Source organism: Galeopterus variegatus, unplaced genomic scaffold, assembly GCF_000696425.1.
Source record: "Galeopterus variegatus unplaced genomic scaffold, G_variegatus-3.0.2 Scaffold401, whole genome shotgun sequence".
NCBI lineage: Eukaryota > Metazoa > Chordata > Mammalia > Dermoptera > Cynocephalidae > Galeopterus > Galeopterus variegatus.
The window spans coordinates 344,951-372,083 of NW_007726512.1; positions in this window are offsets into that span (position 1 = coordinate 344,951).

The following is a 27,133-nucleotide window of genomic DNA, read 5'->3' on the forward strand; positions in this document are numbered from 1 at the left end:
ACATGGAAGTTTGAAATTCTGTAATAATTAAGGAATTCTCCCCATGAAAGTAGTTTCTTTTAAGGAAATTATTGTTTCTTATTTAATCATAAATATCAATAATTTATTTCAAAATTTCGTATATTGATTTTTAAATGCAAGCTTTTAATGGAAAATTTTTTAACAGAAATACTTTATCGTATGTGATGCTTGTTCCTAAGGAATTATTAATAGAAATTTTGATACCACAACTCATATTTATAGTGTCTAAACTGCTAAAAATAAAAATATTCTTAAGCACCAGCTCCTGAAGAGGGCAGCACGTTCTAGATATTATTGAATTCTAAGCTCAAATGTGACAGCTTTGCTTTAGTATAATTTTTTTAAGAACTAAAGGCAAAAAATTAGACATCATGTAGGAATGCTCATCTTCAGCTGGATTGCTCTGCTGTACGGCCTTTTTTTTTTATAGATGTCTGCTCCCATGATACAATAAACTAGCAGAAATTCTAGGCAGTTGCAGACCAAGGTCAAAACTGTATTTGATTATTAAAAGAGAACATTCAAATTAGACACCTAAAGCAATGTATTTAGGAAAGGAACAACAAAATACTAGTAAGGAGACTTTTCATGAGGAATGTATTTTATCTTAATACTGTAGATAACTTTTCCTATTGGCAGTGCATTGACTGTCAAAACTACTAAAGGGGTTAGATTTAATTATCTTACTTCTTGCACATTTCATCTCAATTGCTATGGCAACATTCAGTTGCCTCAGCAGCAATGCACACTTTAATCAGATATTTCCTCCTCATTTCTCTATAAGCCAAAACTGTGTAGTCAAATTTACAACCAAGCCTTGATGAATCTGATAACACCTCTTACAATTTAATGGGCAACTTGCCTCCACCCACACATATAAATGTTTTCAGAGGTGCTTATAACTATTGAATAAGTATAAGACTGGATAAGAATATACGAATATACAGTTGGACTTCCCTACTTCATTGATTTTTGTTTTGCTATTTTTGCTACCACTTATTTTTAAGAAATTTTTCACCAATTTAAAACTTACTCCAGCCAGTCACTACCATGGGTCACCTGACATCAGTAGGAGAGTGGAAACAACTTCCGATGTTCAAATGTCAACCCTCCTCAACATTCCTGTTGAATCATTTACCTTTTATCTGAACATACTTTGGATTGGCACATCAAAGAGCCTTTTTCTGTTTTTGAATACAGATCAGAGGAGGAAGGAAAATAATTAAAGACAAATCAAAATCTGATATAGGAGGAAAACTGTAGAATATCAGACTTAAATGGAGGACCAAGCAGATGAAAATTTGGTCAAGCTTCAGTAATACTGAAATTTTAATGAGAGGTGAAAGCATGATGCGTTAAATTGTTGATATCACTTGGGTGAATATTAACCATCTACATTGTTGGACAAATCATCACTCTAGCATTTGCAAAAGACTAGAAAAACTTTTGTGAGCATGTAAGGAATATTCAAACTGTCTTGAATTCTGATTTAAAATGTTAGCTAGTTATATTTTCATAAATGTTTGGAATTTTGCAAATAGTGACTATATTTTAATTTGATACTGTGTAATAAAAACTTTTAAAAACTGTAATTAACAAGCAAAGTGATCTAAGATCTTCCTAACAATTTTAGTGGCTCCTAAAATTTGTATTTATATGGCAAACATTTCATTCCGAAGTTGTGATAGTTCCCTGCTGAGATGTTTTTCACCAGTGGCAGACAGTAATATTTCAGCATGTTTTTTCACTTAGTAGTGTCTAGTAAAATTTTCATTAATGGAGGCAACCAAAAAGATGCTTTCTGTAATAGAGCTTAGCAGTCTTATGTTTAAATAGCAATTTCTAGATTGTATCTTATATATTACAAATGACTAATTATACCAATCAAAACTTAACCAAACATTAAAAGATTATTTAAAATACAGATCTTATATATTTTTAACTTTAATAAAAGTCAGTATTAGTGGACTATGTTCAAAATGTGGTTATTGAAAAGCTAACTTCTCATTAATGATGAAGTTTGGAAGCCATATAACCTTAGATGTAGCTGATGGAATAAAAAAGTTTAATTTTAAAGAGAAACCTATACCTAGAGAGGAAGCATGGAACCTATCTTCAAATATTTGAATGACTTCTTATGCAAAGGAGACAGAGTGTCTTAGAAAACTAAGACAAATGGTAGAAGTTCCAGAGACGTGGATTCCAGGTCTATATAAAGAAAGATTTAAAACAATTAGAATTACTTAAACAATGGCACAAGATATGAAGCAGCAAGTTCTCTGCATAGCCATATTTCATGAACTGTCTGCATATGAACTCTTATTTTCTCTAGCTTGAATTCTGGGACAACATTGTAGAAGATGGGTGGAACCACTGCACAAATTTAGATCTGGAAGTTAAGATGAGTCACTTCTTAATGAATTTTTCAAATACCAGCGCTTTATGTCAGTATGGAAACCTAGCAATGATCTGCAAATAGTGTATTCAGCAGCAAGCTTGCAAATCCTACTCTAGAGAAACAGTTTAAATGAGAAAAACAAATAGTTCTTAGTGAAGAGTTATCTAAAACCTCCAAAGAGACATGTAAATCAGTCCTAATTGGCATTCATTCAAGAACCTCAGCAGATGCCAGGGACTGACTGGAGATGAAGAATGAGTTCCCCTTTCAGTCTGGACTTGGCTCTTTTACCTAAAGCTGGGGTGCTGCCAGACAATACTTATGCTGCTGCCTATCTTAGAATTGTTCTCTGGATGAAAGGAGGATTTGGGCACTATCCTCGAACTCAAAAATCACTTAAGAGATATAAAGCTGGGGTGCTGCCAGACAATACTTATGCTGCTGCCTATCTTAGAATTGTTCTCTGGATAAAAAGAGGATTTGGGCACTATCCTCGAACTCAAAAATCACTTAAGAGATAATAATTGCTCAATTAAGCCTCCACAGCTTTTCTTCTGTATCCAGAGAGATTAAAAGTTGAAGAGAAAATTGCACATCATGTAGGAATGCTCATCTTCAGCTGGATTGCTGAATCAGATAAAGGAAAGTTGTAATCAATTTGAAGATTATAAATATAAGGAAATTGCTGATTCTTGAGTCAGAGTAATGTGCACTTTTTCATGTAACATCAGATCCTGTAAAGTTCTAGTTTATATTAGTTGGAAATAGTGTTTATACTTAGTTTGGTTTTGAAGTTTCCTTGTGTGACCCCACTCTTAAATCACATTGAAGGAACCAAGGGGCTCACAAAAGGTCTTGCATAATATCTAACTTTAATGTACTCCAGTGCTGTTGCTTGGAGCATGAGATCTTTTTAAGATTGGCTGTCTACCAGAAGCATCTGTTTCTACCTAAAGAGCTGATGAGTGGTTTTGCAACAACAAGAAAAGCTAACTTTTATTTTTACTATTAAAGAATATGGGATGTTACATACTTCATTAAGTATTTTATTTCTCCTGCCACTCCAGACCCCTTCAAATCAAACCTTTACATTAACTTATGTCGGTTAAAATACCTCCTGCTGAGGTTTGCTAGCAAATGGTCTTGAAACTTGTTTCCAAAATGCTCACCCACAAAAGCCTCGCTTTACTAGCCAATTCCATTTGGTTGGCTGTGTTCCAACATGGTCTCTGGTGAACACAAACATTAGCTACAGAGAAACAGAAACTTCCATGGCACCCTGGAGGAACTTTTTGATCCGAAAGACACTACTAGTAAACCAAAGTGTCATTGCAAATTCATGAACGTTTCCTTATGTCATGAATAGCAGTAGGAGGAAAGGGCTACATTTGTGCAATGGTTGTTCCATGTGTGTAAACCTAGTCCCCAACTTGACATCAAAGTCTGTCTTCAATCAACAAGTATTTATGTACTACCTACCATGTCTAAAAGGACAAATAGGAGCTGTTTTAAAATCCTGATATTTATTGAGTGAATGAACAAAGACATTTTGCTGGCCTATAAAAAAACTTGCAGTCATCTATAGGAGGTAAAGTTAACATGAAAAAATTAAAGCACAATATCTTTCTGTCTTGTCCCTATCAGTTGAAATGTGTAATCTGTTTGATACCACAAAAGGTTTTAATATATTTCAACAAAATTACTTTATTTGTGTCATTTTAACAAAAAAGCACAAATTACATGGCTTTATTGAATATGGTCCTGCACCCCCACATCTACCCACTTGACCTCTTGCCTATGGAACTTAAGGCATCTCTACTGAACCATTACAGCTCTGGTTGTGAGTTCACTGAGGGTAGGGAAAGCCTGCATTCTTGTTTGTATTATGACCAATGCGACAGTGTCTGGTAAATAATAAGCATTCAGAAATGCTTATTCAATGAATAAGAATGAATAATAAATAAGAAAAATGAAATGCTGTTGACCTAATGCAAGAAGTGTTCAGCAAAATTAGCGTAGCTTGAAATATTCTTGCTTTCATAGAAGATATGAGACTTTTCACTGGCCTTCAGGAATGAATGAGGTTTCATTCATAGTGGGTGGGAAGGAAATAGGGTATTTCCAGTGGAGTTAAGAGCATGAGCAAAGGGATTACTTGGGATGCAGAGAAATTAGTGAAAAGATTTCATTCTTCTTGATGTGACCATGAGTTATGTTAGGGGTTAGTGATTTTGTTTGTTTTAGATTATGGATATTGTAGAGAAGTGTTTTTCAAACTTCAGTTTGCATACCTGGGGATCTTAGCAGAATAAAGACTCTAATTTCGTAGGTCTGGATTGAGGTGTGAAATTATTTCTAGGAAGTTCTAGGAAGTTGTTGGTGGTGCAATACTCTGAGTTGAAACTGTAGAGCATCCTTAAAACTAGACAGAGTCATTTGGGTTTGATGCAGCAGGCATTTGAGAACCACTCTGTTCTCTAGCGCTTATGGCATGATGAAAGTGCACTTTAGGGAGATTACTGTGTCAACCTCATGAACAGTATGCTAAAGAAGACAGAATGTGGATATAGGAAAACCAGCCGGCAGGCTGTCTACACTTTATCTGCATATTTCACAGATTTAGTGCTCAATTACCTATTGATTGATTAGTTTGTGTGGACATGGTCAATTCAAAAGCAGTTTCTCAGTAGAATAATTTTGGGCCCAATGACTGTTTGAAAACAAGTCAATTTTAGGTAAAACATGTGGGGAATCCATGAATGCTCTTCCCTTCCTCTCCATCTGGAAAAACTGTATTTATTCTTAAAAAGACTTGAAATGTTAGCTCTTCTGTTCTTATCATACTATAAAATTGTAATTATGCTTTCATGTGTATCTTTCCAAACTGCAAACTTATTATATCAGAAAGATAATAATAATAATTAGCAATAGTAGTACAACTAGTGTTTTGAGTATTTATTACTAGTGCCAAATTGCTAAGAATATTTATACTTAAATCATCATAACAATGCTGTGAAGAATACTACTATTATCATCCCCATTTACATAGATGAATAAAAGAGTATTTGTATGTCCCAATATTGTGTTGGGTGCATATCAGTAAATACATTTATTTAGAGAATGATCAAAATGTGTACTAAGAAATCACTGATTTCTTAGTGTAACTTCTGTTTTTGCTTGATATTTTCGTCTTTGTTCTTTATCTCCAATAATTATAATAATGGCTAGCAATCAGTGTTTTTTATGTCTCAGGTACTACTTTAAGCAATTTATATGTGTTGTCTCATTTCATGTTCATAATAATTTGGGTATTATTATTCCCCCCATTTTATATATGAAAAAAGGATGTACAAAGAGATTAAATAATTTGTCCAAGTTTCCATAGCTATAAAGCAAGAAAGTTAGATTTTGAACCCACTACATTGTGTTACTGACATTAGCCTAACTAGTCCTTAGTAACACAGAATTCTGAGTGTTTCCTCAAATGAAAACCATGAATTTCTTCAAATCATAATATTTGTAAAATGTTAATTTTCTCACACATTAAGAAAGAGTTCATGAAGTTCAAGGAGGCTTATTATTTCTTGCTGCTATCAGTACACCACCATGCATGATCAGGAGGAAATCCCTGCCAGGGGATGTTTAGTTGTGGGGTAAAGTCTTTTCTATGAGGGGCCAGTCAGATAACCTTGGGCCCCCACACTCCTCACCTTCTCTTCAGTTAAACTCCAAGTCCCTCACACCACTATTCAATTCTGCAATAAAGAGTATACCCCCCAAACATGCAAAGACATGTTCAAAAGATAGTCTTTAAACATTTTTGCCTTTTTGTTTTCATTGGAACTCCCATGAAGTATATCTGCTTTTTTTCATTATTATAACAAATTATTTTTAAAGACAGGGGAGATCCCTCTGTATTCTATATCTCAGATGGAGTCTTATTCTGCTTGGGCTGCTGTAACAAAATACCATCGAATGGGTGGCTTATAAACAACAGAAATTTATTCCTCACACTCTGGAGGCTGGGAAGTCCATGATCAAGCACCTGCAGGTTCAGTGTCTGGTGAAGGCCTGCTTCCTCATAGAGCCAGCCTTCTTCTTACTCTAACTTCACATAGTGGAAGGGGTTCTTTACAAGGCCACTAATCTCATTCATGAGGGCTTCATTCTTAGAACACAATCACCTCTCCAAGGCCCTACCCTCTTATTACTATCACAACAGGGGTGAGCATTTCAATATAGGAATTTCAGGTGGACAGAAACATTCAGATTATAGCAGACTACTTGTACTATGAAAATTTGTAAAATTTAAGACTTTTTTTACAAGCTAACCTGAAAACTATTTTAGGATTATGAGAACATTTCATGGAAAATATTACATTTGAAATTTTATTATTTATTTTTTATTTTGAAGCAACCTCAAATCACAAAAATGTTGCACTGACAGTACAAATAAAATTTTTCCTGACTTAATTGAGAGTAATTTGCTAACATAAATTACTGAGAATAGTGACACCAATGCCAACATAAATTATTCTCAAATACTCCTGAATACTCTAACAATTTTTTTCTATAAACAAGGACATTTTTCTTTATAACTGAAATGCCACCACAAAAATCAGAAAATTAGCCAATACATTGCTACTGTATAATCCTCAGATCCCATTCATATTTAGCCACAGTCCCAATAATATCCCTCATAGCAAAAGCTTCCAGTCCAAAATTGAGCATTGCATTTAGTTATTATGCCTCTTCAGTCTTTCAATCTGGAAGATTTTCTCAGTTTTTCCATGATTTTCATGAATTTGACATTTTTTAAAAATTATGAGTTAGTTGTTTTATAAGATGCTCTTCGCATTAGGTTTGTCTTCTGTTTTCTCATTATTAGATTGAGGTTATCTATCTTTGACATAAAAATCTCAAAAGTGATACTGTGTTCATCTCATAGCATCCTATCAGGTGGCACTTTACTGGTGCTGTTAATATTGATCTCATGATTAAGGTGATCAGTGTAAAATTACTCTTCTTCCCCTCTTTTATAAATATATTGTGGGGAATATGTATTATGTATAAATATATTTATATATATTTATACATAATATTATACTATATTATAATATATAGTATATTATATTATAACATAATATTATACTATATTATAATATATATATTATATTTATATATGTATAAATGCATTTCCATGTATTTATTTATTTACTTACTTATTTACTTATGTCAGTATGAACTCATAGGTATCTACTTTATCCAATAGGTTATAACCTGCTGCCCTTACTATGATTTACTTTGATCTTCAAATTGTCTCAGATATGGCTGTTGTGATCCTATTTACTCTGACTTCTTTCTTTGACAAATCCCTGGCATTGTTCTGAATACTTCCATAGTTTTGCACAATTAGATATTGCAGGCAAATTTTGTATTTTGTATGCCCCAGCCCTGGAATCAGCTATTTTTCCAAGGAGTCCTGGTTTCTTTTAGTTAAGAATTGTACTCCAAAATTAAGATCTGGGAGGTAGGTGTGCCCATTGTTTCAGGTGTGTCATTATTCTCAGGATCCAGAATTAAGGAAACATATGTATGTAAAAATTCATCTCTCTCTATCTATCCACACATCAACACCTATATTTCTTTCTACATTGATCGATGTCAATGAAACACTGATACTTCCATTTCCAAACCAGTACCACAGGGTCCAATGTAGTTTCTCCCTTTTCATATTTATAACTACTTTCTCTGACAATAAAAAATCTTCTCTCATTATCTTTAATACATTTCTTTATTTGATCAATTTCTCTGTGTGTAACCAATATCCTATTGCTGCTAAACACCCTATCCCTCTACTCACATGGGCTTCTCATCTTACCCAAGCCCAGCACTGCTCTTTAGGCTGCCCAGACTCTCCCCTCCCACACCACCTACAGATACCCACCTTACCTGTCCCCACCTCATGGGTTCAGGACTGAATTGCTCAGAAAAAGGAAGGGAAGGAAAAAGGATAGAAGGGAAGGGAAAGAGAAAAGAAAGATGAAAAGAAGAGAGAATGAGAACTTGAGATAACTTTTGAAATAGCTTGCTTTCTGCATGGATTCTAATGCTATTGCATATCACATATTTAATTGAAAATTTTTATTTTTATTTGAGAAACTAAAAACAAAATAACTCTACTTTAACTAGACTTCACATATTTGACAACTATTTATTGAGTGTCTACTCTGTGCCAGTATAATAAATTTTAGTAAAAACCCAATTACCTGCAGTTCTCAATTAATCAATATATTTTACTTACTTGCTTTTCAGGGAAATTGGCCAATTATAAGAAACTATATTCAGAACTGAAGATTTATTCAAAACAAGGTCTGTCATGAAGTCAGTATGGATTTTACTCTAATTCCCATGACTTATATATTACACTTTATAATGAGAAATGATATTCAGAATTATGAACCTAAAAAAGAATAGGAAACTCAATCACAATTGAAACCTTGCCATGCTAACTGCAGATATTTTATAAGTCTTTTCAACAAACATAGTTTTATTCAATTAATCATAAAATTATATTCCCCAAACATTCCATTTCTAGCTTGTTTATTATATAACAAATATTTATAAAGCATTTAAGCACTGTTTCAAGAAAATAGTTATCAGACAAAGTTCTTTTTCTGATGGAGCTAGTAACAAGAAGAAAAGAAAATAAAGAGGTGATAATGTGGAGTGCCAGGTTATGAAAAGTGTTAAGAAAGAAAATGAAGAAAGGTGAGGAAATAGAGTATGAACAAGTGGAGTTGATGGTAGGTGAGCTGTCTTAGACAGATGGTTAGTTTGGTTTTTTCTTGCTATTAGGTTATCATTTATCCCATGAGGGTCTCTTTCTCAGAATGAGAAATATATTATTCTCATATTTGTTTGTTGTTTTTAAAAAATATATTTGCATCCAATTTGTAGGGAACTCTTAGCTGTCTAAATCATTTTGTAAAGACTGGAAAAATATCAATCAAAATGGCAAATTGGGGAAGACAGAAGGGAATGAAAGGGTTAGATTGGGAAGCAGTTTGAATGAATTTTTAAGTTAAGAAATAAACTTTTTGATATTTCTTGGGTTTTCTACTTGTTACATTATCTTCATAATTTTTAAAAGTTATTTTTATTTTAAAAAATATTTTCATTGTAGCTGAATTCTACTCAAACAGTATGCTGGTAGAGCTCACATGTTCTAGAACACGGATGAATGGAAAAGGAAGCAATGGAGATAGACCAAAAAATTCACCTATTGTCCTTTAGCCACTTTCTGGAATAATATGTTTCACTAACTCCTTCAAATAGTGACTCTATTTTAATAATTTAAATTGTAGAATGATCCAAAAGTCTTCTATTATTCTCAGGCAAAAACTGGACATTTTAATCCATAGTTCAGTAGGTATCTATTCCAATGACAGCATTATAAATTAACAGAATTGACAATTAAAAGGAAAGAACAGTAAGAATGTGAATGTGGTCAAATTCTAGGAGAGATTAGTAAACAAAAGTTGGTAACATCCATATGTAAAAGAAAGGACATTGGACAAGGAATTTTGAGATCTGGCTTGAACTGTTCCTAGTTTCTGTTATGTAACTTTGGGCAGACTTCCAATCAAGATGGGGGAATAGACGGTGCCCAGTGTCAACGTCTCCCACAGTCAACCAATTTACATCTATTAACAACAATGACTGCCACACTGGGGCCACTAGAGCTCAGGAGAAGAGGACAGACCTACAGCATTCATGAAGGCAGGATAAGCCACGATGAGAGAAAGAAGGGACCACTCCAAACATTTCGAGCTCCACCCAATTCAAGGCTGGCTCTGGTGAGCACCCAGAGCAAGAGCTGGCAAAAGCCACTGCTGTGCCCTTCTTATGAAGTTGCTCAGAAGCTGCAGGGGAGAAGAGGGCCTTGGTGGCCTCCAGGCCAGCAAGACTACTAACAGGGTTCCTATGAAACCACATGGGAGAGAGGGGCAACAGACAACTGAGAGGCTGGTGAGTCAATGCAAGGGAACTGTACATGGCCCATCCCATGGGAGTTGTTTGGAGTGCAGGGGGTGTGGGAGACAGGTCCACCAGGGGAACACTGGGGCACAGCATAGACAGCTGATCTACCTTCCAATCAGCACATAACCACTCAGTGGAGACTGGTCAGGAATACAGAACCACAGGGGGTGCGGTTTGCTGAAAAGTCTCAGGCCCAGACCAGAGTTTCCACACAACCCAGGTGTTCCAGACCTCATGAGACCTGAAAATGCTTACAAGGTCAACAATTAAAATCTGAGCTGCACAAAAAGCTTTCCCCAGAGAATCAGCAACAAAGCAGCAATTTAGCTCAACCACAGGGCTCAAGTGCTGGTTCCCACAGGAAGTTCCCCCATTTTAGAAGTAAGCAAAAAATAACAAATTAGTTACAGTGCAGAGTTTAAGTGCTGGGAATAGCAAATAATCCAACACAGAACTGAAAGAAAAAACAAAAAACCCACAGATCAGAAACAAAGTTCTGATATTAACCAGTAAAGGTCTAATACCACCAAAGAACACCTATATAACCTAGGATTGGTAGCCCCCCAGGCTCCCAAGCCAGGGTGGGAGGAGGGCCAAGGACCTCAGCCACATACCCCCACCTCCGACTTACACATCCAGCCCAGCAATGACCAAGCCACTGCTGGTAGGGCCCCAGGCTCCTGAGCTGGGTTTGGGGGTGCTGAGGGCATCAGCCACATCCCTCCAACGTCCACATCCAACCCAGTGACAACCACCAGTTTGCTGCCCGAAGCACCCTGGGTTCCTAAACCAGGGCAGTGGGGGGCCAAGGGCCTCAGCCATACCCCCTGATGTCTGCAACCAGCCCAGTGACAACCACTGAGTCACCAGCAGAAATGCCTGGGCTCCCAGGGTGGGGGGGTGCCAAGTGCCTCCACCGTGCCCCCACAAAGTCCGCTTCCAGCCCAGGTACAACCAAGCCACTGACAGAAGCCCCCTGGGCTCCCCTGCTGGAATGAGGAGGGTTCCACAGTCCTGGACCATGCCGTCCCTTCCTCTTCCTCCCACCTTACCCCTCTCCCCCTTCCCCTCCCACACCCTCCCAGGTGCTCCACAACATCTTAGAATGTAAAATAATAATAATAATAGATTAATTAATTTTTAAAAATTGGGGGAAAATCACTCCAGCTTTCTTGTCCCTAGTCTTTTCTATCCCTACCATTTTCATTGGTAAAACGAGGATAATGCCAGCCTGTGTCTAAACTCATCATTTAGAAACAAGATATTCAGAATTAAAACAATCAAAAAATGATAAAAACAAATCTACCAGTCTTATGGGTTTCTATACACACATACTGTGTGTCTCTTTTTCTCTCCTCCTCTTTCCCTCTCTGCACTCACAAATACACATATATAGAGCATTAGAGGAAAAATTATTTTTCAGTCAAATAAGAGACTGTGTTGAATACTCAATCATTAAAATTCCTTTTCACTAAGATTACTGTTCTATTCCTTTCGCTCTTTTCAAAAACTACAGTAATCCTCTAAAATGATTACATTTGAGAAAAAGAAGGGTGGGAGAAATAAGCTATAGCATGTTTCACTTTTGAACTTTATTTCTTTGATAATGTCCACAAAAGGTAGCTACATCTTAATAATTTAGATTTTGCATGTGTTCAAAAATAGCATTTTATGGAAAAAAAATTTTGGTATATTCTATACTATTATTTCTTAAATAAATAATATTTAAAATATAATTTTGTATTATTATACTAAATCTCAGAGAGAAGAGTAGCCAGAATAACTATTGTATTACTTAAATTATTGGGGGAAAGAATTCAATAATAATGTTTTATTAATTATAATAATACCTTGACCTTATATAGCACATTTATTCATAGCAGAAAATACACAATATTCATATCATTTTTCTAGTTCATTCTCAAAGGCTTTTTATAGAATATAAATTAAACAGTTTTTAAAATATTTGTTTCTTTTACTTATATTGCCTCAGTAATATTTAGCACCCTGTACCTTCAATTTTAATAAATTATTCCTTTAATATACACAAATTTAGTATAAATATGATACACACATATTTGCAAATGCACAATACCCACTCACAAGGAGTTTACAAATATTATTTTAGAAATAAAAGTGAAAGTTTGGCCAGCTAGCTCAGTTGGTTAGAGCACATCCTTATAACACTAAGGTCATGGGTTCGGATCCCTGAACTTGTCACCTGCGCCCTCCCCCCCAAAAAAATAAATAAATAAAAATGAAAATGAAAAACTTTCCACAAAGTAATCAGAATATACAAGCAAGTGACCTTTAATTTTCATCTTATTTATCCCCATGAATTATAAGTTACATTTTACTTAATTTCTTTTTAAACCAAGCAGTACCTGGATCCATTCAAAAGTTCCTTCTGACAAACTGACATGCTTTTAAACCCTACTCTGTGTTGACAGGCCTAGGAATACACATTCTTTTGGCCTCAAGCCATTTTATAAGGTAAACAAAGCCACAGGAATATTTAATAAGACCTCAACTACAAAACTAGCCAACCACTCTCTGATGACAAATTTGCATGGGAAGGAGAAGCAGCAAAAAGACCTTGCAAGCTGGCTGATACAATACTCAAACAAAGAGCAGTCTAGAAACCACAGAACAAAGTGTTATACTGCAGGGGTATTTGTTATAAAGCTACATTTTTCCCCCTTATAAATCCATAATACTATTTATGTTTTTTTCCACATAAATTTATATTCAAAGGTGGAACCCTAGTATCTGTCACAGGATTATTGTGAGGATGAAATGAGATCATATTTATGCAACTAACATTTCAGAGTGTACTAAGACCTAGGCCCTGTTTTACGTATATTGATCCATTTAATCCTCACAACTCTTTAAGATAGGTATTAGATTGAACCATATGAAATAGCCATATCTGTAGGAGGATAACAGTTGATGATCAGCAAAACTGTGTTTTAATCTAAATACTGTACTATTATTTCTCCCATCTTACCAATGCAGAACCTAAGGAAACTAAGTTACTTTCCTAAGGAGAATCATAGTTTTTCCCATTTTACATTTGAGAAAGCTGATGCTCAAGAAAAAGTGACTTTTCCAAGGATACACAGCTATGCGCTTCTCAGAGAGACAGGTGAAGAAAAAATAAATGCAGATGCACTTTGTAAATTTTATTGTGCTAAAAAAGTTAAACTATTTTTGTTATTATTATTAAGTCTTCTCTTCCTAGCCCCACATTAGGCCTTTCATTCCCCGGTAATCAAGGATTCCCAGGGAATCATGCAGCTAGTTATCAAGATAGAAGCCTTCCATATTTGTCGTCTTTGGAGATAATTTCCCTCTGAACTGACAGGGTGAGTTGCAGTCACTCATCCTTGGCTTTTCTTGTTGTCAGCTCAATCTTAAACGATGAAGGCACTGGAGTACTTTGTTTTGTACTCAAATTATTCCCTGCGGTCCTTAGAATAAATGAGGTACAAGGGCCATCGGGGATAACATTAAAAAATCCATGAAACATTGCCATCTCTCAAGTAGTGCACAAAAATTATTCTCCAAACATAATTTCATATGATTCTATTTGAGCTGGAAACAGAGAAACATATACAGCAGAAGAGGAAACATATACAGCAGAAGAAAGAGGAGGAACCTGACATCTAGCTGTTCTATTTTGCTCTTCTGCTCTATTTTTCACCAGTGTCTCCGTCTCTTCCTTGTAATAAGTTAGGCACTTTGAGACACATTAACCCTGAGCAATATTTAGTGCCCTGCGATAAGGCTAGGAGAGACAATCTTCAGCCCTGGAGAAGAGAACACTAAGATTTCTTAGCTCCTCAGCATATGCTCTCTTCCCAGTGAAGTATTTAAACACTGTGCTGGTTTCTTTATAAAGATTTTATCTGCAACAGTACCATTTTATCTTTATGGTTCTTCTGGATACTTAGGGTATACAGTAGTCCCCCTTATCCATGGTTTCACTTTCTGCAGCTTTAGTTGCCGTGGTCAACTGTGGCCCAAAAATATTAAATGGAAAATTCCAGACAGAAACAATTTGCAAATTTTTAATTGCACACTGTTCTGAATAGCATGATGAAATCTCATTCAGTCCCTCTCCATCTCACCCAAGACGTGAATCATCCCCATGTCCAGTATATCCATGTAGTCTATGTTACCTATCCGTTAGTCACTTAGTAACCATCTCAGTTATCAGATAGAAAAAAACATATTTATAGGGTTTGGTACTATTCACAGTTTCAGGCATCTAGTAGAAGTCTTAGAACATATCCCCTGTGGATAAGGGGGGACTACTGTAGTGGTTTCCAGTGCCTGGCTCAAGAGTCAACCTGTGTCTACCACTTAACTACCTGTGTGACTTTGAGATACTTGCTTCACATCTCTATTCATCAGTTACTCATTTGTGAAATGGGGATTATATTAGTTCCTCCTTCATACAGTTTAGAAGTGTTTTAAATGGGATAATGTAAATAGTGTTTAGAACATCACCAAACATGCTCAATATTTTAATGGATACTGATTTCTCACGAAATTGTGAGCGTAGCTTATTTTAACATTTAGAAACACAAGTGTTTCCATGTGTTCATAGAATGCTTAAGTATCTATCAGCGATTTAGGTTAATTTCCTTAAAAACTGATTCATCATATTCCTTGCATGTATCTTATTCCTAAAAATATCTTTAACTTCTCACTTCCCACCATTTTTTTAACATTTAGAAACACAAGTGTTTCCATGTGTTCATAGAATGCTTAAGTATCTATCAGCAATTTAGGTTAATTTCCTTAAAAACTGATTCATCATATTCCTTGCATGTATCTTATTCCTAAAAATATCTTTAACTTCTCACTTCCCACCATTTACATCCCATCTTGGTTTTCCCACAGTAAATACGCTTCATCACTAACTACCTCTATCTTTGTCCTTTCCTTGCCTTTAATGTAATGCATTTCATTGTTTCTCCTTATCACTTATTGATAACTGCTATATTACCAAAATAGACATCAGATGCTAACACAGAGTAGCTATGCTGGGTACTTTTCAAAGCACAGAGAAATTCTGCCCTAAAATTACAGCTGGTAAACTAGAGGCACATACAAAAACAAATTAGAATCCACTCACTACTACATATATGGGGTTACAACAACAGAAAATTGCATGTGGACATCATGCACAGTAACAGGAGAAGTTCGTACTGGGAGAAAAAAGTGAAATATGAGTTATAAGTCACAGTAGGTTAGTAGAAGACTGTTAGCTCTGATTTGCTCCTTTTCTTATAAAACCTTTTAATTGCTGCATTTCTAATGCACTTACATTTGCCAGTAGTTCTCTTTTTTATTCTTCTAATAATAGTTCCTAAGGTACATCCTATAAATTACCCCCTTCCTTTTCCTCTCCCTCTTTAAACAATTCTGAGAAAGAGAAAAAAAAAAAAGCAAAGTGTAATTTTAAGTAACTCCTTTGGATTAGTTCATGTGCTCCTTTAAAAAAGGAATCTCTAACTGTCATTAGCACTGTGCTTTCCTGCACCCGTTCTTATACATGCCAATTTATCAGCTGCAGCCATTGCTGCCGGCCTGCCTTTTTTCTATTAGGGCACCAACTCTAGACAAACAAGCTCTCTCCATTCATTCCCTACATTCTTTACTTCTTTAACTTGTTCTAATTCCAGGTTTCCTTTAAGGACCCTCAATTTCAAAACCCTTCATTAGGCTGGCTGAAAGTACTTCAATCTTTCTGTTTCCTTTTACTCTGTAAAAGGCTAGCTTTCTCCCCAAACTCATTTGTGCAGTTTTGTCTCTTAACTTCCTTACCTCTTACATCACTCTTTTGCAAGCACAGTGCTTTCTTTTTTTTCATGTTCTCTAAGCCCTGTCCCTATTGTTTGTAAGATGCTTCTGGAAATCTCACCTCTAGAGTAAGTAGAAGAGATAAATGTTAGTACTAAATTTGCCAAACAATTTTATGATGACTGTAGTTCCTATATTCGATAAAACGATAACAACTCACAACTTAGAAATCCTGCAAAAAGCAATAACTCGGGTACAGAGAAAAATTTGTGATAGTAATGATTTGGTGGCAGATAATTACAGATAAAATTAACAAAAATCATTTTTGCCCTGCAAATGTAGTAATGTTCATTCATTTATTCATTCATTCATACCACGGACTTCCCTGATCTACTCCACTATGCTAGGGGCTAGAATGATAATAAGGATCCTAACAGTAAAATGACTCCTTTTCTTGAATCATTCCATTTATGGAAGAAGTTATTGGGTTGTTGCAGTTCTTTGATTCCATTCTTAACTCTTCACATGATTGGAAGGCAAAAGATACAAGAAAGACATCAGCCACTTGATTTTAAATGTTGAATTCATTGCCATCTCCCTTGAAATCTTCAACCAGAGTAGTTTAAAGTATGAAAGCAAAGGGATGGATTTGAAAAGTGAAATGTTTTCTTCTATTTTTTTCCTTTCCTACTTTTCCACTAATCAAAGAAAAGGCAAAGAGTTTGGCAATATGAAAAAAAAGAGAGAGATATATATTGGATAACAAACCTTTGTTTTTTATTCCTAAAAAAACTACACTTAAATAACTAATTTCTGTTTTATGTATTTTTATACATTTGGTTTAAAATAATCTATTTATGCTCAATCAGTTAGGTAGGGAACATATTGCCAGTTTAAAACAGAAAAAAAAAAAATTAAACAAGTGACACTGTAGTAGACAAAGGCAGAAGGCAGAATTGGGGTTAAAACATAGATTTTCCAAATCCTGGACCAAGATTTCTCCATTTTTCACCACTACAATGCGTACTACTGCCTTTCTTTTTTTTTTGGTAGCTAGTTGGTACAGGGATCGAACCCTGTACCTTGTTGTTATCAGTACCCATACTAACTACTACTGCCTTTTAAAAATGCACATGTTAATGTAAAGCTATGGCAGCAAAATTTCAGTCTTTTGTCATACAAATAGTAAAATGTATACCACATTCACAGTTAGCTTATGTTTTATATATTTCATAGATAATAAGATATTTGAAAACAAATTAAATTTTTATCAAAATCTTTGGCAAAGTTTGCAGTTTCCTTTTGTGTGTTCAATTTTTTGATAAAATTTTAATATATATTTTATATTACAGAAGGAAAAAACCATGTATACTTTGATTTCAAAGTCAAGTGAATTTTGAAATTCTCGGGCATGGCTCTGATATCAAAGATATTCAAATAATCACCACACTGATAACATTAACTTGATTGAATATTACAATCCTCTTGGTTAGAAATATTTAAAAGTTGTCTTCAGCTGATTTCCCTTACTTGGAAAAATATAGCTTCCAAAGGGAATTCAGTTAGGGGCTATTAAAGTGTTGGCTTTTGGAGAAAAAGTAGATACGTCTGTGTAAAATTCACACGTACCTTTAAATTTTAAGTGCAAAAGGTTCCAAGTCTTGTAAGAAGTAAAGGTAATACTCAATGAATTTAATTGAATTTATCTAATTATGATGTTCTAGTCTGATCATTACTATGTTAAAGTGTATCTCAGGATATAAATGTTGAAATGTAAAGACTATATCTCCCTGAACTAAGTTTCAGTATCTCAGTGGTTAGCACTTAAAATGCTAAAATATACTGCCCAGGAGGTCTGTTTTCTAAAAGTAAGCTGACTGTAAATTCAAAGGAAAGCATAAAATTATTTTTCTTATTCTTTTTTTCTTTATAATATACTTTTCTTTGCCACCAGTTCCTTATTTACCATTTCCTATATCTATTTTGGCCTCACTCTTCAACTTCATTTCACTCTGACTTTCTTTACTCTTATTCTATAACCTGTCATTTGTTAAAAGAATTCCCTTGTCTCATCATCACCTGAGATTAGCCTCTGGCCTATAGTTCACAAAAGGGTATAAGACCATTCAGTACTGTATACTGAAAACATAACACTGTGGTTTATAATATTTTTTCTATATGAGAAAAGAAATATTCCTTTCTTTCTGTGGAAATAGAATCCTTTAACCATGTCTTTCTTCGTTGTGTTCTATAATCCATCGCTCTGCTTTTCCACACTCAACTTGCAGTTTCTGACCCTCCTTCTCTGTTACTTTCTTTGAGGTCTGAATCTCTTTTATCTCTTTTGCTATATTGCATGCATTTCTTCTCTCAAAAGCTCCAGGCTTCTGTTCATAGCAGCTGATCCTGTAGATAGCCCATCTAGGGAGCAAATGTAGAAGAGAAAGCCCACCAAACGGTTTAAACTTTCATTTACTAAATGTGAGTGTTGGCTGGAGCTTTGGGTGGCGAGTATGAATAGTACAAATAGTAAGCACCATGGGAGCTCAAAATCTTTGAGTCATGTCCTTGTGCATGTCTGGATCACATATCTGTGTCTGAATAATCATGCACTTGTCTCAAACTTGTTAGGATTATTCTGTGCAATTGTAGGGGCCGAAAGGCATTGAGAAACTAACAGAAATGTTGCCAAGCCAAAGGGTTTGATTTGGCTTCACAAAAACAACAAAAAGTAAAAAATGGGTTTTAAAGTACATTGTGTTAATGGTCACTGCTCAGAACTCAAAAATAAGTTGCCACTTCATATATAGCTACTAAATAAATGAGAAATTATATTCCAGGATGCCAGAAACTCATTGTGCTTTGTCCTGTTTCAAATAAACCTTTTAAAGGGGATATTCATTTAGTAGTGCTATGTATTTAGTAGGCATTTAATAAACCCTTGTTTAATGACTCGAAACAAAATAATCAGCATTTTATCAGAGAATAATTTGAAAGAAAAACCCATGCACTATAATCTCTTCTTTAAGGTGACTTCACCGTAATATTAATGACTTGTAAGAGTAGATATTACTTTCCCAGATGTGGGCTAACAACTGAGTTTAGCTAACCTCTTCCTTTGGGATCATAGTATATGTTTCCCTCCACAAGGCCTATTTCTTGAGAGAGCCATGTGACTATATTGCCATGGTGGTGGTTCTCAAACTGGGGTGCTATGACCTCCCTAAGGGGCCCTTAAAACATATGTACATGTGTGTATTTGTGTGTGTGTGTGCGTGCGCGTATGCGCGCATATGTGTGTTGTGGAAGGCATCTGGCATTATCTAAAAGACTGGGGAATGCTACTGGCATTTAGTGGGAGTGACCCAGGCATGCTAAAGCACCCATAATGCCTGGGACAGCTCTGATCAAGAAAAGGTATTGCTTCATCAATAAAGTCAAGAGTTCCCCTGTTTAGAAACACTTTAACATTGTGGAGATTTGCTTAGCATGCTGGACAGAGTGATTCTAACCTGGATATTTGTAGGGCCTTTACTGAGGCGAGTATCTCTTGCTCAGTTTACTTGCTTTATTTATCATTCAATATTTAAGTCACCATTGCCAGGTTAGGCTCATTTTCATCTCTGTGTCCCACAGGGCAAGGCTTGGGTAGAAAAGAGAGTAGTTTACATAGTGTCCTAACAAAGAGTTAATAAGACCTCACCTTGGCTCCTTCTCTCTGCTCCAGACCAGGGCATTTTCCTGAGTCAGCTGATGGTTTTGTGTCTACGGTAGAGGAAATGGGTTGATGAACTCTGTCAATATTGTATTGAGCACTTACAATGTGCTGGCACTGTTATAGATGCTACATGTATGATCTCATTTTTAGTTCCGAACATATCTATCACCTTTTTATAGATGAACAAGTGGAGGCACCAATCAGTTCAATAATTTGCCTAAGGTCATGCAGCAAGTGAGGGAGCCGGGGGTGGAACTCTGCATTTTGACTCCAGAGACTGCACTCTCAGCAACTAAGGTTGCCCTCAGATAACTGAGTTAATTAATTCAACTCTTGTCTAAAGTTGTGGTTTTGTTTTGTTTTGTTTTGTTTTCTGTCTGCCAGGCTTGCTTCACTGGATTGGTGTATGCTGAATAGATTGCCTTGTCTACAGTTGCCAGCACAAAAGCTCTTTTTGTGAAGCTCTTTCTCTTGGCCTGATTATTCCAACAGCAAAAGCACCAGCATTATCAGGAGGGCACTAGGCCACTGGTTCCTGGGGCAGCAGGCATAGAGAAGCACCCAGTGGAATGAGTGTCAACAGAAGTATCCCAAGTCCTGCCTGCTGGAAGCCTATAACCAGGTTAATTGCCATGAAGGTAGAATCTAGAGGAATGATCACTTAGGTCACCAGGCCAAGGGTTCCAGGTAAAGAGCACAGAGTTCAGGGCCTAAGGCAAGGCCAAGACAGCATGAAGGAAATGAGGTCAGCAACACAGGTGTTAGAACACCAGACTGCGTCAGGAAAACAGGGGTAGAAAAATCACACCACAGTTCAGCTCACTATGTAGAACAGGGAAAGGCCAGACTGCCAGATGAGTAACAGAGAGAAGAATTACCCCCACTGCACTTGGTGGGATCTTTTCTGCAGCTCACCCTAACTGCCATGTCGACCCCTTACTGCCCAGCCTGTCTACTTTTACTGTGTTCTGACAGTAAGCACCATGAGAATAATCTGTTTCTGTTTTAGGTTCCTAAACTGGTGGGGCTACCTCTAGAAATGTGTGCAAATGTTTCATTTTCCACTCTATTTCACTGACCTTCTTATGCTGGTCTGTTCCTACAGATGGAGGATCAGATTGAGACTGGAGAGCTTCTTCAACAGTTACTGAGTATAATACTAGAAACAGCCGTTTCTAGGATGAGAGCTAGCTTAGAAAATCTGTTATTCTTCCAGTCATGAGAATTAGGACCCCAGGAAAGGGAGAGATTGGTTGGTATATTGCTTATCAGTTAGCTCAGCATTCAATCTTGACTTAAATCTGGATCCTGCTAAATTGCATGGTACCATAAAGACATAACCGGGCAATGTTGATGTATTTTCTCCATTGCAGGATACACAGTTCGTTTGCTTTATGACTTCCTCATTTATTTAAATTTAGTTCTGAGGTCACTGTGGCCTATCTTACCAGACTGCTTCAAATTTTGAATCCCAACCTGTGTTTCAGTCTGTTGGCAAGTCTTTAGTTATATCCAGTGTATCAAAGGAAAGATTGATAATTTAAGCAAAGATACTTTATGGGGTAAATATATTTTGGTTGTCTTGTAGAATTTGGACACCTACTAGATTTTGCAACTACAAATGGAAACAGATATACATTGTTTTCATTTAAAAGGCCAGACCTGAAAAATTCTACTTGCCGGGATGATTCTGGAAGCTTCACAGCTAGTGTTCTGTTGGCTATTTAATCAACTTCTGTTTGTGCACTCAGATGATGCTGACAGTATTTCAGGCTCTTAAGGAGATAGAAAATAAGTGTATTCCCTGATGCTGAAATACATGAATATCTGAAAGTAATCTGAACCACACAAATATTCCCTCTGTCATCGTTCAGACTTATAAGTTAGAAAAACTGGGCTCCATCAGACTTGACAAAAGTCACCAGTAGGAATCCTGATGAGGGATTGAGATTGAGGAATTTTTTCTAGGACTATAAGTGGGGAAGAGGAAAACCTTATAAATGAATGGGGCAAGAATACTTACATTATTAGATCCCAGCTTCCATCTCTATCCTTATTCCTGATTTACTTGTTCATAGTGACCACTTAGGCTCTGTTCGTGATACACAGAGTCAAGAAAAGCAAAGAAGCAATCAGGAATCAGACTTAGATTACTAGGCAGAGAGATCTGGACCTAAGAGAAAATCACGTTAAAAACTGAATGTGGCCTCTTAGACCCATGTCAAGGATGTGCACACTACTGTCCAACATTGAACTGCAGGTGAGATTGGCTCTGCAGAGCTTTGAGGAAATAAACAAATCATAGGAACTCCAGCAGATATAGGATAGTTAGAAGAAAAGGGGATCTCATTCCTTTTAGTTATGGGATGATGCTGGGGCAAGGCGCTCCCTACAGTGTCAAGGGGAGATGCCTCTTCCACCTGCCCCTCGCTCTTCTCTTTAGCTGCTTCATGAGTCACTGCCTAAACTCAACAAACCGAGCCCTTTAAGCACAAAATATTTAATTCATTATAGCCCCCAAGATGCTCTTGTCTGCCAGTCATTGAAGCATTGTAGAATGACCACAACATGACTCCTGGCTTTGACATGTACTATTTGTTCCTCTCAGGGAAGTTTACGTATACCTCTTTAAGACTCAATTTCTTCATTGAAAAATGGGTAAAATTGTACCTATCTCACATGGACGCTTAGAGGATTTAACAGATAGTATATACCTAAAATAGTGCCTGGCACACAGAAGTCATCAGGACATGGTAGCTGGGTGTATTGTTTCCTGGCACCAATATATGTGTTTCTTGCGGCTGCCTTAACAAATTACCTCAAAGTAGGTGATTTACAACAACAGAAATTTATTCTCTCACAGTTCTGGAGGTGAGAAGTTTCAAGGCATCAGCAGGGTTTGTTTCTCCTGGAGGCTTTGCTGTCCCATGCCTCTCTCCTAACTTCTGTAACTGCTGGCAATCGTTGGTGTTCCTTGACTAGTAGATGTATCACTCCACTCTCTGCCTCCATGTTCACATCACCTTTCTCTCCATGTCTGCAAGTGTCTTCTCCTTTTCTGCACTTATAAGGAAACACATCATTGGATATAGAGCCTGTCCTAATTCAGGATGATCTTATCTCAAGATCATCACCTTAACTACACCTGCAAAGACCCTTATTCCAAATATGGTCACATTTTGAGGTTCAAAGTGGACAAATCTATGGGGGGCAGATACTGGTCAAGCCACTACAACACATGCTATGGGCTGAATGGTGTCCCCCACGATTCATATGTTGATGCCCTAATTCCCAGTATCTCAGACTATTTCTGGAGGATAGGGCCTTTAAAGAGGTGATTAAATTAAAATGAATCCCTTAGGGTGGGTCCTACCCCAATCTGACTGGTGTCCTTATAAAAAGAGGAAATCTGGACACACAGAGAGACACCTGGAGTACACACACAGAGGAAAGACTATGCGAGGACACTGTGAAAAGGTGGCCATCTGTAGGCCAAGGAGAGAGGCCGCAGAAGAAACTGACCCTGTGACACCTTGATCTTGGACTTCTAGCCACCAGAACTGTGAGAATTTTTTGTTTAAGTGACCCGATATATGGTATTTTGTTAGGGTAGCCCTAGAAAACTAATACAGCACATAAAATTGATAATTGGCCTATTTTGTTTCCTTAGGTTTCTTTGGACAGCAGTTTACCCGTTGAATCTGACTTCTCACAATGTGATAATGAATCTTTGGTTGCAGTGACCTTACCATATCTAGGAAGCTCACATTACTATCTAGTGCACCAGGCAGTGCCACCTTATTGAAATTTTGGTTGATTTCTTTGCTGAAGTAAGTGAAATATGGTGAATATAGTCAAGTATCATGATAACTGAAATTCTACAGTATCTCAGACCATCGTAGTGAACATTATGGTTATTGTAAAATATAGAGGGTATGGAGGGTTTAGATTAAAGGGTAAGTACATTTCTTTAAAATAAAAATCCTTTTGATAAGCTGGCTTTCTTATAGTCTACCTTTTCCTTTTGCAAGTTAAATGTAAAAAAATTGGTTAATTGACAATTTTGTCTGAGAAAATGAAATAAAATTCCTAAGGCTTATGATATTTGAATATTAAGTCACCTATTCTACCATCCTCTGTTAGCAAGTTCTAAAAGTAGCTATCATGAGCATGATACTTTGTATTTTTTTTATTTATGGGCTTCAAAAAAAAATCCTAAACTCCTAAATATTATCTTTTTAAACTAGCTTATGATTAGCAGAGCCCTTATTTCAGTTCATTGTTTTATTGCTTTTGTAAAGAGCTTTAGGATTTTTATGAAGGGGTTAGGCTTATAGTGTATTTTTAATCACCATCTCAGTTTTTATCTTTTTCATTAAAAACAGCACATCTATAAGACTGTGTTGGCATTCAAATAATATACATAAACACTTAACAGTAAATATTGATAATGATATTGGCAAACTCTAAGACATAAAGCAAGAATGATAGACCTAAAGAAGCATATATGGATATCTCAAGCTTTTCTCTGACAAGTATAATTTAAAATACGTTTATTATTGAGATATCTATCTGATGTATTTTTTACAACTGGCATACCTATAGATTTTAGGGCAATACATCACTAGTGCTCCGGGGATGGATCTCACATTGTACTCTCTTAAGAATAGTTGGCAGCAGGTAACATTCCTTTCCTCTGTGTCTACTCTGACCTGCGCCAAGGTCAACATAATGAATATGTGACCCACTACTAACTTGCGGTTGAAAATATATGAATTTTTTACAGTTACTGTAATCTACCTGTCTCTTGATTGTGTTAACAGCAGTAAGTAGGTTACCGAGAAAAGCAAGAGAGACATGGACTAGTGATATTCTAGTTTCTGTGGATAACATGGGAGCATTGGAACAGTACTCAATAGCATCATGATTCAAGTTCATTGAACAGATTGTCTTGGTCTAGACTGTAAGCTCTATAGGAGTTGAGTCTATCTCTTGCCACTGTATCCCACGTGCCATGCTCCCAGGAGGTGATCAATAATCTTTAATGGGTAAATAATTGAATGAACAAAGTACAAAGTGTATAACAACTCTTCATTAGGAAAAATATATTAGTTGCTTAGTCAAAGTGATAACTGGTACTGAACACTGTCTGGTGAAATTAAAAACAAGCAAACAAACAAAAAACAGAACCAGTAGGCCATGTTGCCTCGGGCTGAAGCAAAGCATTATCAAGACACAGAGCACAGCAAACACACAGACACATCTGTGAAGTAAGGGAGTAACTGCAATTACCCAAAAAATAAAATCACAAAGCATAAAGCAGTTCAAACTGAATATGTAAGTATGAAATATATGCTGTAACAAAAAAAAAAAACATAGAACATTTGAAATATTACTCAGAGAGTCTCTAGAGGAAGTGCAAAATCATGCCACTTATTGTAAAAAGTTTTTGAAGGAACTACGTTTTGAATCAGATTTTGAAGAAGGTGAGAGTTCACATTTGGTATAGAGAAGTACAAAATTGATAGATAAGAAAACCACTGTAGGAATGTGAAGAGTCCAATGGAATAAAGGGGAAAAATTACGTGGGAAATGTTTTAATGAACTCATGTAACTTAAAAACATTTAAACAGGAAAGCCTGATATAGCATATGTAGAAATGTTCTAAAAATGTATTAAACATAATGCACTGGTTCATTTCTGTAAATAATATCCTTGGGCCCTAGCAGGAGGGAGGCTGGCTCAGAAAATGGCTTCCTGACGTCAAATTATTGTGCTTGCCTACACAAGCCTTGTTAAAAATCTTTCAAGATCTAACCACCTGTGAGTGCAATGTTAAGAAAGTAGTAATAAATAAACTATTTTACTGCACCCCAGGGAAATACAATCATAATTTTACCCTACCTTTTTCACGGGAGAGCAATTGTGATACCTTAGACATGGGTTCCTATAAAATCACAGGTTTCTCTATATACATTATGTGAAGTAGATAATTGAGTCAATCAATAATGTTAAGTAAAGAATAAAACAACAAAACAAAACTTTTTCCTCAATTATCTAAATCATTACAGTAAGAGTGGGTTTTATAAGGAGTACATTTTCAATATCAGTGGTTTTCATCTTGTTCGAAGCACTAAGCACTATCTTTTGACCGAATAAATAGCATGTTCTGCACTTATTTATTTGAATAAGGGTAGGCGTTATAGTTAGTAAGTTAAAAATTCATTTACAAATATTTCTAACCTCAAAAATTGCACAGAATTTCACCTTATAGATATGGGAGTAGTTCTCAGTGTAAATGGGGTGGGTTAAAGCAGTGGAAAATGTCTCAAAATGTATTTGTTACAATGTGCCTAGAGTTGGCCATTGTATGATTTTTTTCTAAAAGTAGAATTCTTCAGTGGTTTTTTTTCCTGGTATAATATGGTTCTTCTAACTGGAAAATGTTAGGGACCACCGAGCTAGACAATTGCTTGGATCTGTGCTGACAGTCATGACTTCCAGGCATCGTAGGATTAAAGAGCATCTCAGCAGATTTGACATCTTTGGCTGTCTTTGCGATTGATGCTCATCACAGTGGTCCAGACCGTGATGAAAGTATCCCCATCAGTCATTAAGGAAGGTTGTCATTTCACACATATTGGCACAATTTGAGGACATATCTGAATAGTGGAAACAATGAAACAGCAACTTGGACAATCCCGTAAATTTAGCCATATATCATATCATATCATACACTGCAAGACCTACGGTATATGACCAGAGTGATGGATATTAATTATGGAGATGGCTTGATTTAAATAGTTTATTGTTCATAGGTGTAACTTAAATATAGTTTATTTTCCTTTTCCTTAAAATAACCCTAGATAGGACTGGGAAGATTAACTGTCAGAAATTAGTTAAATGAGAAAGAGAAAATGATTTAGCTTATCCCCAAACAGACTTAAATTACAACAGAATCAAAGGGGGAAAATATAAAAATTATGAAATGCAAAGAAAATGAAAAAGATGGCAAAATACACACATCATCAAATCACTAGTTCTGGTAACTCATTTTGCTTAATATAGAAAGCACAATTAATAAAGGATTATCTCCAAAAATGCCTGAAATGTGGCATTGCAAGAGGTAGTTCTGTTCATTT